This window comes from Canis aureus, chromosome 37 (genome assembly GCF_053574225.1).
Source record: "Canis aureus isolate CA01 chromosome 37, VMU_Caureus_v.1.0, whole genome shotgun sequence".
NCBI classification, from domain to species: Eukaryota; Metazoa; Chordata; class Mammalia; order Carnivora; family Canidae; genus Canis; species Canis aureus.
In genome coordinates, this window is record NC_135647.1 from 22,037,925 (window position 1) to 22,051,460 (window position 13,536).

A 13,536-nucleotide genomic window follows, 5' to 3' on the forward strand; every position below is an offset into this window, starting at 1 on the left:
CCTCCTTGGTGACTTGTAATCTGAGTTTCTTCATAAAGTCATCACCTTACTCATGGTCACCCTGTGAATACAAACTTGCTGTCTAAATGGTTAAGTTCACCTGTGTTTCTTTTTTTACTTAAGTATGTTAAGTCATATATGCCCACTGTTTCCCGAGCCTGAGGGGAATTCAGTTCATGCCGCTTGCCTTGAGGATGTTTAGAATCTCCATTTCATAGCATTTAGTAAGCACCTAATGGTTTATGTAGTAAATGCCAGCATCTCATTTTATAGATGAGGAAGCTGTGGATTCTAGACCTCAACCTTGAAACTGGCAGAATGAAAACTGGAATCTCCTTTCCGAGTTCCTTCCTGGAGCTTTCTTCACACTACTAAATTTCTAGAAGACACAAAAACATCAAGATAGCTTTTCTTCAGTCTTTTCTGGGCAGAGTTCAATGGCCTCTAACAGTGCCTGGGTCACAGTGAATTTAGTTGTTGTCTTACGCAAATGTTCAGACCCAGCCCAGCTCAGAATAGCCACGGGCCCTCTGAGTCTTCTGAAAGGAAGTAAACATACCCACAAGCCAGTTTCTTGGCTGACAGGTAACTTGGAGGTGGATCCCAGAAGAGACAAATGCTCATTAGTTACAAACGTAGGAGCAAGAGAAAAGTAGGTATAATGGTTCATCCTGCCCAAGGGGCTCCATTTCCTACAGTGCGAGCAAGATTCCATTTCTCTCCCAGTTAATACATTGCTCGGTGATTTCTCCCAATGCCAGGGAAGCTATGTGCTTCTCAGGTGCTCCCACCCTAGAAAAAAAGGTCATATTACAAACATCTACTTGGTTTCTGAGGTTATTCCCAAAAAGTCATCTTCCCTTCTCCCATAGAAATCCAACATTTCCAAAAAACCCAAATAATCCAATTAAAAAATGGACAGGAGGCTCAAATAGACATTTTTCTAAAGAGGACATACAGATGGCCAATAGACACATGAAAAAATGCTCAACATCACTCATCATCAGGGAAATGCAAATCAAAAACACAATAAGGTATCATGTTACACCTGTCTGAGTGGCTAAAATAAAAGACAAGAAACAAGTGTCAATGAGGATGTGGAGAAAAAGGAACTCTCACACACTGTTGGCAGGAATGCAAACTGGTGCAGCCACCAAGGACAACAGTATGGAGGCTCCTCAAAAAATTAAAAATAGAAAAAAAAAATTAAAAATAGAAATACTATATGACCCAGTAATTCCACTACTGAGTATTTACTCAAAGAAACAGTACTTTGCAAAGATACATGTACCCCTGTGTTTACCATAGCATTCCTTACAATAGCCAAGATATGGAAGCAACCCAAGTGTCCATCCATGGATAATTGGGTAAAGAAGAGGTGATATATATATATATATATATATATATATATATATATATATTACTCAGATATAGAAGGAACAAGATCTTGCCATGTGCAACAATGGCATGGCTGGACCTGGGGGTATTATGCTGAGTGAAATAAGCAACACAGAGAAAAACAAATACCATATGATTTCACTTATACATGGATCTAAACAAATAAACAAGCAAAAAGCAGAAACAGACCCATAAATACAGAGAACACACTGATGGTTGTCAGAGAGGATGTTGGTGGGGGATGGGCGAAATGGGTGAAGGGGAGTGGGAGATACAGGCTTCCACTTACGGAACAACTAAGAGAATAAAAGGTCCAGCCTAGGGAATATAGTCAATGATATTGTAACCGTGTTGTATGGTGACAGATGGTAACTACCCTCGTGAGCAGAGCATAGCTTATAGAGATGTTGAATCATGATGTTGTACACCTGAAACTAACGTAACATGGTGTGTCAACTATGCTTAAAAAAAAAAAAAGCTCAGAAAAAGAAAAAGAAAAAGAAATAAAGTTTTTTAGCCTGGTCACTGTCTGCCCAGAAAATAAGATTGTATTCTCTAGTCCCCTTTGCTTTGAGTATGGTCATGTGATCAACTCCTGGCTGGGGGCACAGGGGGCAGTGTTGTGTGTAGTGCTGTGTGCAGCCTGCCTCAGTGGGACAGAGTGTGTTTTCCCTCTCTCCTCTCCCCTGCTGGGTGGAATGCCAATGTGACCAAATCCTTTCGAAACCGAGGGTGTGATACAGTGGTAAGATAAAGGCTGACAGGGCAAGAAGATTGTCTTAGTCACTCAAGCTGTCACACAACAAAATACCATAGAGTGGGCAGCCTGAACAACAGACCTTTAGTTCTCCTTGTTCCAGAGGGAGGCTGGGAAGTTTAAGATTAAGGTCCTACTAGCTGGTCACCTTATTGCTGTGTACTCACATGACAGAGAAATTGCTCTGGTTTCTCTTCCTCTTCTCTCTCTTTTAAAGATTTTATTTATGTGTTCATGAGACACACAGAGAGAGGCAGAGACATAGAAAGAGGGAGAAGCAGGCTCTCTGTGAGGAGCCCGACATGGGACTTGATCCCAGGATCCGGGATCATGACCTGAGCCAATGGCAGACGCTCCACCGCTGAGCCACCCAGGTGTCCCTCTCTCTTCCTCTTCTTCCAAGGACACTCACTAATCCCATCATGGGGCCCTACCCTAATGACCACATCTAAACCTAATTGTCTCCCAGTGGCTCCACCTCCCAACACCATCACATTGGGGTAGGACTTCAACATAGGAACCTGAAGAGGACACAACGTTCAGTCCATGACAAAGAGGAACCTGACAAGCAAGGCCCCGTGGCAGCCTGGACTTCTGCAGAGAGAGGAGCCGTGTTTCTAACTGGTTAGAACCCACTTTTGGGGCCTCTTTCACGTTCCAGCACTTTCATGGTATAATAAATACAGTACTTGAGGTTTGTTCTTACTCATATCACATAATGGTTTTTTTGTGTGTGTGTGTTTTTATGGCATAAGGGATAAATACTCACTCCATGAAGGCATATGCAGATTCTTACCAGGCACAGGCATTTAGGCAACAGGTGGAAGGGTTTACATATGACTCGCCACATGTGACCGACCAGAAAGCCGCGGTGGTTGGACCGTGACTGGTTCACTGAGTAACTTCACTGAGTCACAGATTGCACAGGGCCCTGGGGGAGGCCCTGGGCACCGTTCCACCCGATAGACCATGACAGAGCACTCATTGGATTTGGAAGGCTTTCATTTTTGTCCCTGGAAGGGAAGGAAGGAGGAAGGATGGGCTGAGGGAAAGGAGGCCATTTTCATTTGCTGGGGCTGCCCTGACAAAGTGCCACAAAATCTGAGGCCAAGGAGTTTACACAACAGAAATCCCTTGCCTCACACTTCCAGAGACCTGAGGTCTGAGATCAGAGTGTCAGCAAGGCCATGCTCCCTGGGAAGATGCTGGAAGGGTCTGTTCTGGGCCTCTCTCCAAGCTTCTGGTGGCTCCTTGGCTCATGGTGGTCACTCCGGCCTTCACCCGGTGCCTCCCTGTGTGGAGGATGTGTCCACACTCTGCATGTCGCTGTGTCTACATTTCCTTTTATAAGGACACCAGTTGCATAGGGTTAGGGCCCACCCAGATGACCTCATCTTAACCCATTACATTGACAACAGCTCTATTTCCAAATAAGGTCACATCCTGAAGTACTGGGGGCTAAGAATTCAACATACGAATTTTAGGGGGACACAAATTAGCCCATAACAGGGGATACAGGCTGAAAGAATATTTTGTCCAAATGATTCCATTCCACCAGCAGCAGGAGAGGAGAACCAAAGCGTACTGAGAGCTCCATGGGGACCCCAGTGTGGTGCATGGCATGCTGAGAGGAAATAAGAGAGCATTTTCCCCACGGCCTCTGCAGGGAAGTGTTGATCTCACTGGATAGTCTCCCCATAGCAGCACAGCTTGTGAAGGCCAGGGTTGCAGGGTCCTAAGTGAACATCTAGGACCCCAAAGCCAGGGATCCCAGCTCCTCATCTGGACCTCGGTCTCTGCATCTCAGCTGCCCTTCCATCCTGCCTGGGAGCCATGGATAAAAACAACTACCTGCTCTGTCTGGAAGCCAACACCAGAGGCTGGTGATGTATTTTAGGAAATATATTTTATCCTTTCTCGATGATAAAAATAATGCATGCTCATTATAGCTCACTTGGAAATGACACAGAAGTTGAAAGCCCATAGGAAAATCGCCCCTAATTCTAAGTCCCAGACAACCGGTTAAATTTTGATTTCTATTTCATCCATTATTTTTTCTTTTTCTATGCATATATTACAGAATCAGGACCATGATCTCTATTTCACTCTGTGCTCTGATTTTTCACATAACATAATATGAAATTTCCCGTTATTGCAAATTATGCTTATTCTTTCAAGAGCTGAAGAATATTGAGGATGGCCAAATAATACAGAGAAGCTGATGTTTTCTGCATTCCAGACACTGTTTCAAGCAATTTATATACATTTTTTTCATTTAATCCTGACAACAGCCCAACAAGGTAGGAATTATTTTCATGATACAAACTGATAAAAAATATTGAGGTTCAGGCTTTTAGTAATGCATGTAACATCACACAATTATTAAGCAGCCAAAGAGGGATTTATAGACAAGTTTGTTTAAAGCTACATTCTGTGCTTCTGATTACTGCTTAATTTCTCTATTCTTGGATATGAGGTTTGTTTCCAAATTTTTACTGTTACAAGTACTACAAAGTACATCTTTGGACAGAACACTTTCCCCGCTCGATAAATTCACAGAGCCGGAATTACTAAGAACTAAGATTTGAACATTAAAAAAACAAAACAAAACAAAACAAAACAAAAAACACTTTTTTTTGTTACATTATTGCCAATTTATTTTCCAAGAAGGTTATACCAACTTGCATTCCCTCGAGCACCGTTCTTATTTCTTTATGCCGAGCACTGGACAGCAAGACTTGCTAAGCAGCCCTGCTATTTATGATAGCTGAAAATAGATTGGTTTTGCTTTTTATTTGCATTTTTTTGGTTATTAGTAAGGTTACAGTTTTTCACAAGTTTGAAGTCATTTGTATTTTCTATTAATAATCTGGGCCCATTTGTCTGTTAAAGCTTTCGTATTCAGAATGAGCCATGTGCAATTGACATTTTTTTGTAGGTCAAAAATTTGTCAACTATCAGCCCAAATTTTTTTTCAAATGCATTAAGAATATTAATCTTTAGATATATTGACTATAAATATTTTTGTTGATGTTTTGATATAGATGTTTTTATTTCTGAACTGAGCATCCAATAATCTGGAAAGTATTTGAGTAATGAAAATAGCATGCTAATAATTCCATGGACTAATTTTTTTTTTACTTTCACATTTTATGTGTCCCTTCTGCACTTCCTTTTCTCCTCCTCCCCCACCCTCTCAAGTTTGAGTCCAGAATGATCTATTTATTGAGGTAGATCATGACTTGGCATCAACTTTGGAGATAGACTAGGAAATGTCACTGAAAGAATTACAGGTGCCAGTAAAACAAGTAAAAAGAATGCATCTTCACTATGGGCAATGATCTCTTAAAGTAAAAAAAATGAAAACTGTGGCCTGAAAGCATTTGGATACGCTGGTTTGACTGCAGCAGCTTAGAAACTCTTTAAGGAAAGAGTGATGGTGGCACAGGTATGGGGCTACACCTTGCATGCCCCACGACTCAGAAAGGGCTGTGTCTCGTTCTTAGCCAAACGAAGAGAAAGCCAGACCATCTGGCTCTGCGAGGATTTCATGTATTCTCTTTCCTGGAGGTAGATGAGAACCATTCAGAAGAAAATGGTCATGGCTGCAGACTGCACACACATTTTTGAACATCTAAAAGGAAAAGGAAAAGGTTCAAGTCGCTCATCAAATCTAAGCTAATGGTGAGAGAGACAGAAACGCTGCTTCAACAGCCAGGAGTATTTCAAAGGTTGCTGATAAGCATTTGCTTTTTAACGTCCCATGCTCCAGACCCTCATTTGTAGAAACAGTTTCTGTTTGCTTGTGTCCCCATGGGGCAGGGGGTAGTGCTGTATCCCAATCTGCTTCCCTGAGCCTCTGGTTTTTAAATGATTTACATCAACTCTCCCTCGGCCTTAAATACTTTTCTCATGTCAAGTACCGATGCTCCACAACAAGGATGGAAAACAAATCTTGGCTCTTCCTGTGTCCAAGCCTTTGATCAACCGGACGTATCTTGCTGCCTGCCTGACGTGTAAATGAGATTACATTTTTGTATTTACAGCACGGCTGCTGGGAGGGCAACCGAAGATATTACACATGCGGATGTTTGCAAAAACAATGAACCGTTCTTCATGGGTGAGGATGATATTCCCCACCCGCCCTCCAAGAGGATGAGCTCACAGTTGGTTACCCCAGGGAGAAGACCACTCCCGTCACCTCGTTGCCATTTGTCATGTGCTGGCCAGGTTGGGGCTGCTGCTGGTGAAGAGAACAAAGTTTGCCTGTGTGCAAGGCTCACTGACCCCCCATTCACAAATCCCACCGATCAGTCTTCCTGGCATGAGCCACAGACCCACGCAGCTAACTCTTCCAAGTCATGTAAGAACAAATGGGCCAGCGCACAGGGTCCGCCCCCCAGAGCAGGCTGCTCGGCAAGCCCCTTGTTGCCTGGGCTGGGGTCTGTGCACGAGCTCAGCCAGCTGCCACCACTCCCCGCTGCACGCTGGGCCTTGCCCTGCGAAGATGCCTTACACACGCATCCCAGATGTTCCCTGTAACCGAGAGCCCTGGAATGGCCGTGTAAAAACACATGTGCTTTCTAAGGGCCCGACTGGAATGCCACCAAATGGTCCGGGGTTATTGTCTGATTACCGGGCAGATGAGGCCCCAACCCTGTTTCTTCCTCTCTGGGCCATTGGGCCTCACTTCGCAAATGGGGCGCAATTCTAACAGCTGTGGTTGGAGTTAGGCTTTCCCGTAAGTCCTTTGGATATAACAGTCATACTGACATAAGAACTTGAACATTTTTAAAAAGAGAGCAAAAAAGGACCCAAAGAGAAGGAAGCTGATGATGGCTTGTGACGAATGTGTGAAAAATCGAATCATATTTTTGGAATGTTAACATTGTCTCCTATAAGCTTTCCAGTGACCTGTATCTATGTGTGGCCACCCGCACCCCCTGCCCCGCACCCCTGGGCATAAGGCTGTCTCTTGGGAAGAATGTCGATGGTGACCATGAGGTGAATCCGTCCAGCTGTGGTATAAGCCTTTTCTGACCTCAACTGCATGGATGCGTTTGTCCTCCCTGTGGGCCAGGAACGGAATGATGCAGGCTGTGTAACCTCTCCCTAACTGGCTCCCTGACTTCCACTCTCTGTTCGAACCCGTCCTGCAAGCCGTGGTCACTCGAGTCCTCCTGGGGCCGAACCAGCAATAAGCCACCTCCCTAGTGAAGAACATGTGATGGCTTCAAGCTCTTCCATGTGAAATGCGCTGGGAAGGAAGAGCAGGTGCTTCTCCTTGGCTTCAGGGACGCTCCCCGTTCAACCGCAATCTTATTTTCCAAATCCCTTCTCACTCCTCCACTGTGCCCCAAGCTCCCCCCAGCCCTTCCTGTTCCCCAGACCCACTTAGACCCCACTCCACCCCACCCCGGGATCTGAACCTCCTCTTCCTAGGCCTCCTCACCATCCCTCAGCCAGGGTCACAGCTGAGCAGTCTTTCTTTCTGGGTCCTTGCAGCATCTGGCAAATAGGTGCTTGGAGGATGTTTGCTCACTGGAGGAGCTAGGGTTTTAGCAGTCAGGCGGGCCCTGTCTTTGAGCATTTCATTTAACTGTTTGCTCAACACAGCAGGTCAGTTCTATGCCAAGCCCAGGCCACCTTTGTTCTCCCTACCTGGGATGTCCCTCCCTCTTCCCTGAAGGCCACATCCCGTTTACCCTTCCTAGTCCCATTTGGCTCATTCTCCTATTCAAGGCTACCCTTCATCTCTAACCCATAAGATCCACTGGGAACTTTCCCACTTCCAAATTCCTGGGGTGCTTTGCTGTACCAGGGACACAGGCCTTGGTCACATTCTTCCTTGCAGCGAGACCTGAATTTTCCCAGAGTTTGCGCCTGAACTCCCTTGTTGCGCCTGGGCTCCCCAGTCAAATCTCTACCCACCTTCCCCAGTTCCTCAGGGTCCTGAGCCATGCTGAGCACAGACCAGCTGCCCCATATGTCTGCCTGACTGATTATGATTGGGCACCTTCCCTGCCTCTCCCCAGTTACCCACATCCTATCCATCATTCAAAGTTCCACTCAAGCCCAGCTGTATCCATGGTGGCTTTGTGAATGACGCCCCACATTGCCCCATAGCTGGCTTGTGGGCCTGATCCACACCTTCTGTGTCTCGCACACCTGTGGGATGACACATCCGAGCACCAACCCCAGCCTGTATGCATATTTTATTACTTGTGAACTTTGTGTGTGCCCTGTTGTGTCCTGGCTCTCTGGATCCCTGGTGGATCACCTCCAGGGATCACCCTCCAGATCACCCCACGTTGGAGATGGCAGCGTGGAGCGTGGCCCATCTTATGTTGCCATTTCTTTCATGCACCTGGACACCAGAGCATGTGAGACCCAAAATGTATGACTGGGTGAGCCTACTGCCTTTTCAGGGTGACCTTCTGTGTGCCTTACAACTTCTGGCCCTGGAGTTTGATGCACATATTTCTGTGTGAAAGGCTGACGGTAGAGCTCTTTGAGACCAGGTAACCCACCACCAGGAGATGGAGCATTTTCTTGGCCACAGAGAGACATACTTATTTCAAAGGAGGCACACTGTGACTGGCATACAGTAGAAACTCAGTGCACTTTGAAATATAATAACAACCGTGATCTTTGATGGAAAGTGTCCTACTCCAGTATCTTCAAATATTGGCCTATGTGCCATGTAAAAGAATTTTGAAAATCTATGCGCTCATTCATGTGTTTTTAAATTGACATCTAAAAATTTTCACACATTTAAAAGTTTATTTAAGAGAAAGAGGGAATGAGTGGTGAGGAGGGGCATTGGGAGAGAGAGAGAGAGAGAGAGAGAGAGAGAGAGAGGGAGAAGCAGACCCCCCATTGAGAAGGGAGCCAGCCCGATGTGGGGCTCAATCCCAGGACCCTGGAATCATGACCTGAACTGAAGGCAGATACTTAACCAACTGAACTACCTAGGTGCCCCCTTTTCACACATTTTAAAAGTAAGTTTTATTAATAGGAGTTAGGAAATGTTAACTATTTTATATGTTGAAATAAAATGAGGATTGACTATAATTTGAATACATATTTTGTATTATTGGATAAAACAAATTTTCATTACTTTATTGAATAAAGCATGATATATCTGAAAGATATCACGTGAAGTTTTTCTTTATGTGTTTGATTTATCGTATTTTGGAAAATCCAATAGTCCTGCAAAAATTACATTTTAAAGGATCAACATCACAAGCTTATGCTACTTTGGATATTCTGAATTATGAGCCCCTATGGGCCAACATGCCCTTCTTGTAGAAATATATATATGACAAGGAGGGACACAAAGCCTTGTGAGCTTGAAGGGACTTGGTTTATCATTAATTTAAATTTATCCCATTGTTTCAGGTGCCCTCTTACAGTAAAGAACCAAAACAAGATTTGGGATGGACAAGGGATATATCTTTATTTTGTAAGCGAGGAAGGTATATTCTAAGCATAGGCTCATTTCAAGCAGATCAATATTAGCAAAGAGTACCTGTGGACATTGATACCTTTATAACTATCTCTTGCCTAAGTATTATTTGGAAAGTGTTCAAATCTTCCAGAAAGTGTGCATCATCCCGGTTGGAGGAACACTGGCCACTGTTCTGGCTTAGCAATAAGAGAGCTGGAGTAGAGTGATGAGCAATGACTGGTCCAGGCTGGGGAGCTCATGCCTCCCCCTTTGGCTCCATGGAGAGGACAGCTCTCGTCTCCACTTTGAGGCAGGTTAATCTGGCTTGTCAGAGGCAGCCAGGCCAAAACTGGAGAAACTGTTAGACATTAGATTATCAAGTATTAGAAACATAAGGAGAAGCTGAGAGGTAACTGAGCCAGAGACACCCAATAGAACACACCCACTCTCAGAGGAGCGAAGGGCAGAGAGTGGTAGGCAGGGCAGCTGAGAATGAGGGGCAGCAGAGGTGCTGGGACAGATGTGTGGTCAGTCTAGGCCAAGTCAAGGGTACCTTGGCCAGCCTTTCACAGGGAAACCCAGAGCTCAGGCTCCTGGCTCCCCAACTTATAGCTTTGTCTTACAGAAGGAAAAATGTCTAAACTTCGTTGTGTGACGTGCTTTAAATACAGTCTGGCTCCAACATCTTTGTAGCTGGCACATCCTGAAGCTCTCCAGGCTCACGTTCTAGTCTCTACGTCTTATTTTTCTTAGACAAATCAGACTCTGCCAGCACCTGAGCTGTCCCCTCCACCTAGAGTGCCTTATTAGTTCATAAATCTGCCTCTGAGCCTTCTTTCTCCAGCATATTCATCCCACCTCACCCTATAGAGCAGGATTTCTCAGAGTGGGATCCACTACTGTGTCAGCATTATCTGGGATTTTTTGTGGGAGAAAAAAAGAGAGTAGATTGTTAGGCAAACCTGGAGATCTAGCTTTCCAATGTATAATGTCAGAACCCCTGTGACCATAGTAGGAACCTGCACTTTTATAAGCTGCCCAGGTGCTCTTATGTGTTCTAAAGCTTAGAATCCATCACTGCTGTGATCTGAATGTTAGTGTGCCCCAAAATTGTATGCGGAAATCCTATAATCCCCAAGGTGATCATATGAGGTCTTTGGGGGGGTGATTGGGTCAAGATGGTGGAGCCCTTATAAAAGAGACACCCAGAGACCCCTGCCCTTTCTGCCATGGGAAGACCCAGGGAGAAGATGGCCATCTATGAACCAGGAAGCAGACTCTTGTCAGACTCCAAATCTGCTGGCATCTTGAGCTTGGACTTTTAGCCTCCAGAACTGAGAAACAAGTTCCTGTTGTTTATAAACCACCCGGTCTGTGATTTTCTTTAATGTAGTCCCAGTGGAATAAGACAAGTGGTGTGCAGAGACTCTCTCGGTATCCCCGGGCTTCATCTACTGTAGCCCTCCCACATCACATTGCAATTTCTTTGTGTACTTCCTTGTTTCCACTAGTCTCTGAATTCCCAAGAAGAGAAATGCCCTTCATCTTTGTTAACTCCACACCAAGCTCAGTGCCTGGTACATACTGGTACTTAATCATTGTTTTTCTTTTCTTTCTTTTTTTTCTCTGAAATAGTTTTTCATTAAACAGCAAAGCACAATTATAACACAATTTTAAATGTTTGTAAATTAGGTCACAAAAGGGATGCAAAATGTTTGCAGGATAACTATTCTATTTGTACAGCTGATGTCATTCATCGAATCTTACATCAATACAAGCATAAGATTATTCCATGATTAAAAGTAGCTGCAGTCTAGTAACCAAAATGATATTAGTGGATCTCTTACCCAATTTAACATTTTAACATAATGTCTGATGCTAAATTTCTTACCAAATGAATCTACAAACTAAATTTTTAGAAAGTGTCAAAGAGTAACTAAACTCTACAAACCAAGTAGTTAGGTTAACAGAAAATTCTGGGAGAAATGGTGAGAGAAAATACTAAGAAAGTATCAGCTAGTATGCATGCATTTTATTCATGATTTTGATACTAATACACTGTAAAGGAATTTTGCAAAAGTCGATCTGCTGGGGACTTCAAATAAACCTTGAGATTGAACTCTTGGTAGCTATTCTCTTCTAGATGTGGTTGACATAAGGTTTGTCACATTTAATCATTATATATATATATATATATATATATATATATATATATATATATACCCCAAATGATCTAATCTGTGCCAGAGATCATGCAAATCTGGAGTTAGAATATTTGGAGTTGGTTACTACTGTATGCCAAGTACTCTTCCCATCCTATTTCCATTTTTCTCAGAATTTCCTATTACAAAAATATAATCAGAGCTCATCTTTTTAGATACCAAGTGGGTTATTTTGTGCAAAAGGAAGTGTTTAATCAACAAACCTTTCCAATTTGACAATTCAGTGGCAAAGAAAAGTCTTCATATGTATAGCCTCTGTTTTCAATTGAATAAAGAGAACCCAACAATCCTATCTTAATATGAAGGCAAGTCCTAACTGTGAAACTATCTTATTTTGGTTAAGTTTCAACAATTCGAGCTTAGGGCACTCTCACAGATAATTAAATATTAAAATTACTTCTACAAATGTGAAACCAATTTTTTCCTTAGGGGAAGAGAAATGGAAAGGAAGAAGCAAATGGAGATGAGGCATAACATGGTGGGCAGGCTATATACAGTTGTACATTTAGTAAATGATTTTGGTCACTTTTCACAACACAATGGCTATTTTCTTGTATCTCTTGCTACACCTATGGTAGAGGAAAGTGCTAAACCTATAAATCAAAACACATTTGATAAAACATTCACTTTCAAGTTTCATAAATACATGCATTTCTAATTATAAAGTCTCTACAATACATTTGCATGTTTACATAGACTAACATATATCATACAAACTCACGGAAGTCTTCTGTTATGCTCTTAGTTTTCCCTAGATCTGATATTATCTTCATAAATATTCAATTAAGCCACAAACAAAAGTACTGTAACTTTTTAAGTCTATCCAAGTTTTAAAGAAAAAAAATCAGCAGCTATTCCATAAAACAGAAGGGATGTCAATCCTTTACTTTCTTTGGCTTTCTGAGTCGGTTGTTTGAAAAACACTAGGAACTGACATGAGGTTTTCTATATATTGTCCAAGAACTTGGTTTTCTGATTTTAGCTTCAGATTTTCTGCCGTCATTGCATCTACACTTGCTGCCAGATCTTCAAGTGTGTGTTGATAATTCCAACATTTGATTAATAAGTCGTGTTTTTTCCTCCAGCTCCACCTGATTTTCAGCACCGACTTTAGCCCTGTTGGCATTTATCATCTCTAGTAACAAACTTCTGGGCATTGGATATAAAATCCTGGATGAAAGGTCTACTGTTGGAAGCTCTGGGGATGGGAGGGGTCTAATCGTTGTTCTTCAGTGGTCAGGGTGTCCCTACTAAAGGGTACAACAGATAGAAGAGAAACATCCTCAGTGTTACCCTTGGGTGTGGGTGAGCATCATGCTTTCAGATTCAAAGACGACCACTTGCTGGTTCTAGGATTAAGCTAACTGGCTCTAAAAGATTCAAAGAGTGAACCCAGGCAGAAAGTGGTGATGAAACATCTTGCAGCATCAGTCCAACCTCAGTCTACAGACTTCTGCCAACTGGTCAGGATTGTCAGGGACAGTGATGATGTCTGCTATGGTGGCAGTGTGTGGTAAGGGCTGGGGGTCTAGACTGCTTCCCAGACCACAACTATCACAGTGAAAATAAACATCCATGCAGTCTAGACTGACTGGCCTCCAAGACTTGCCTGTAAGTGTGTGCATTTTATTGGATTCCTTGTGGTTCAGTCACAATATTGAAGGACCTAACACCCATTTCCCCTTTCCTCTTCAGTATCTGAAGTTTTG

General features: G+C 43.2%; 1 pseudogene; it reads right to left on the reverse strand.

Annotated features, from left to right (window-relative positions):
* Positions 1–12,676: 12,676 nt before the first annotated feature.
* Positions 12,677–12,960, reverse strand: LOC144306691 (short coiled-coil protein B pseudogene; annotated as a pseudogene).
* Positions 12,961–13,536: the final 576 nt, after the last annotated feature.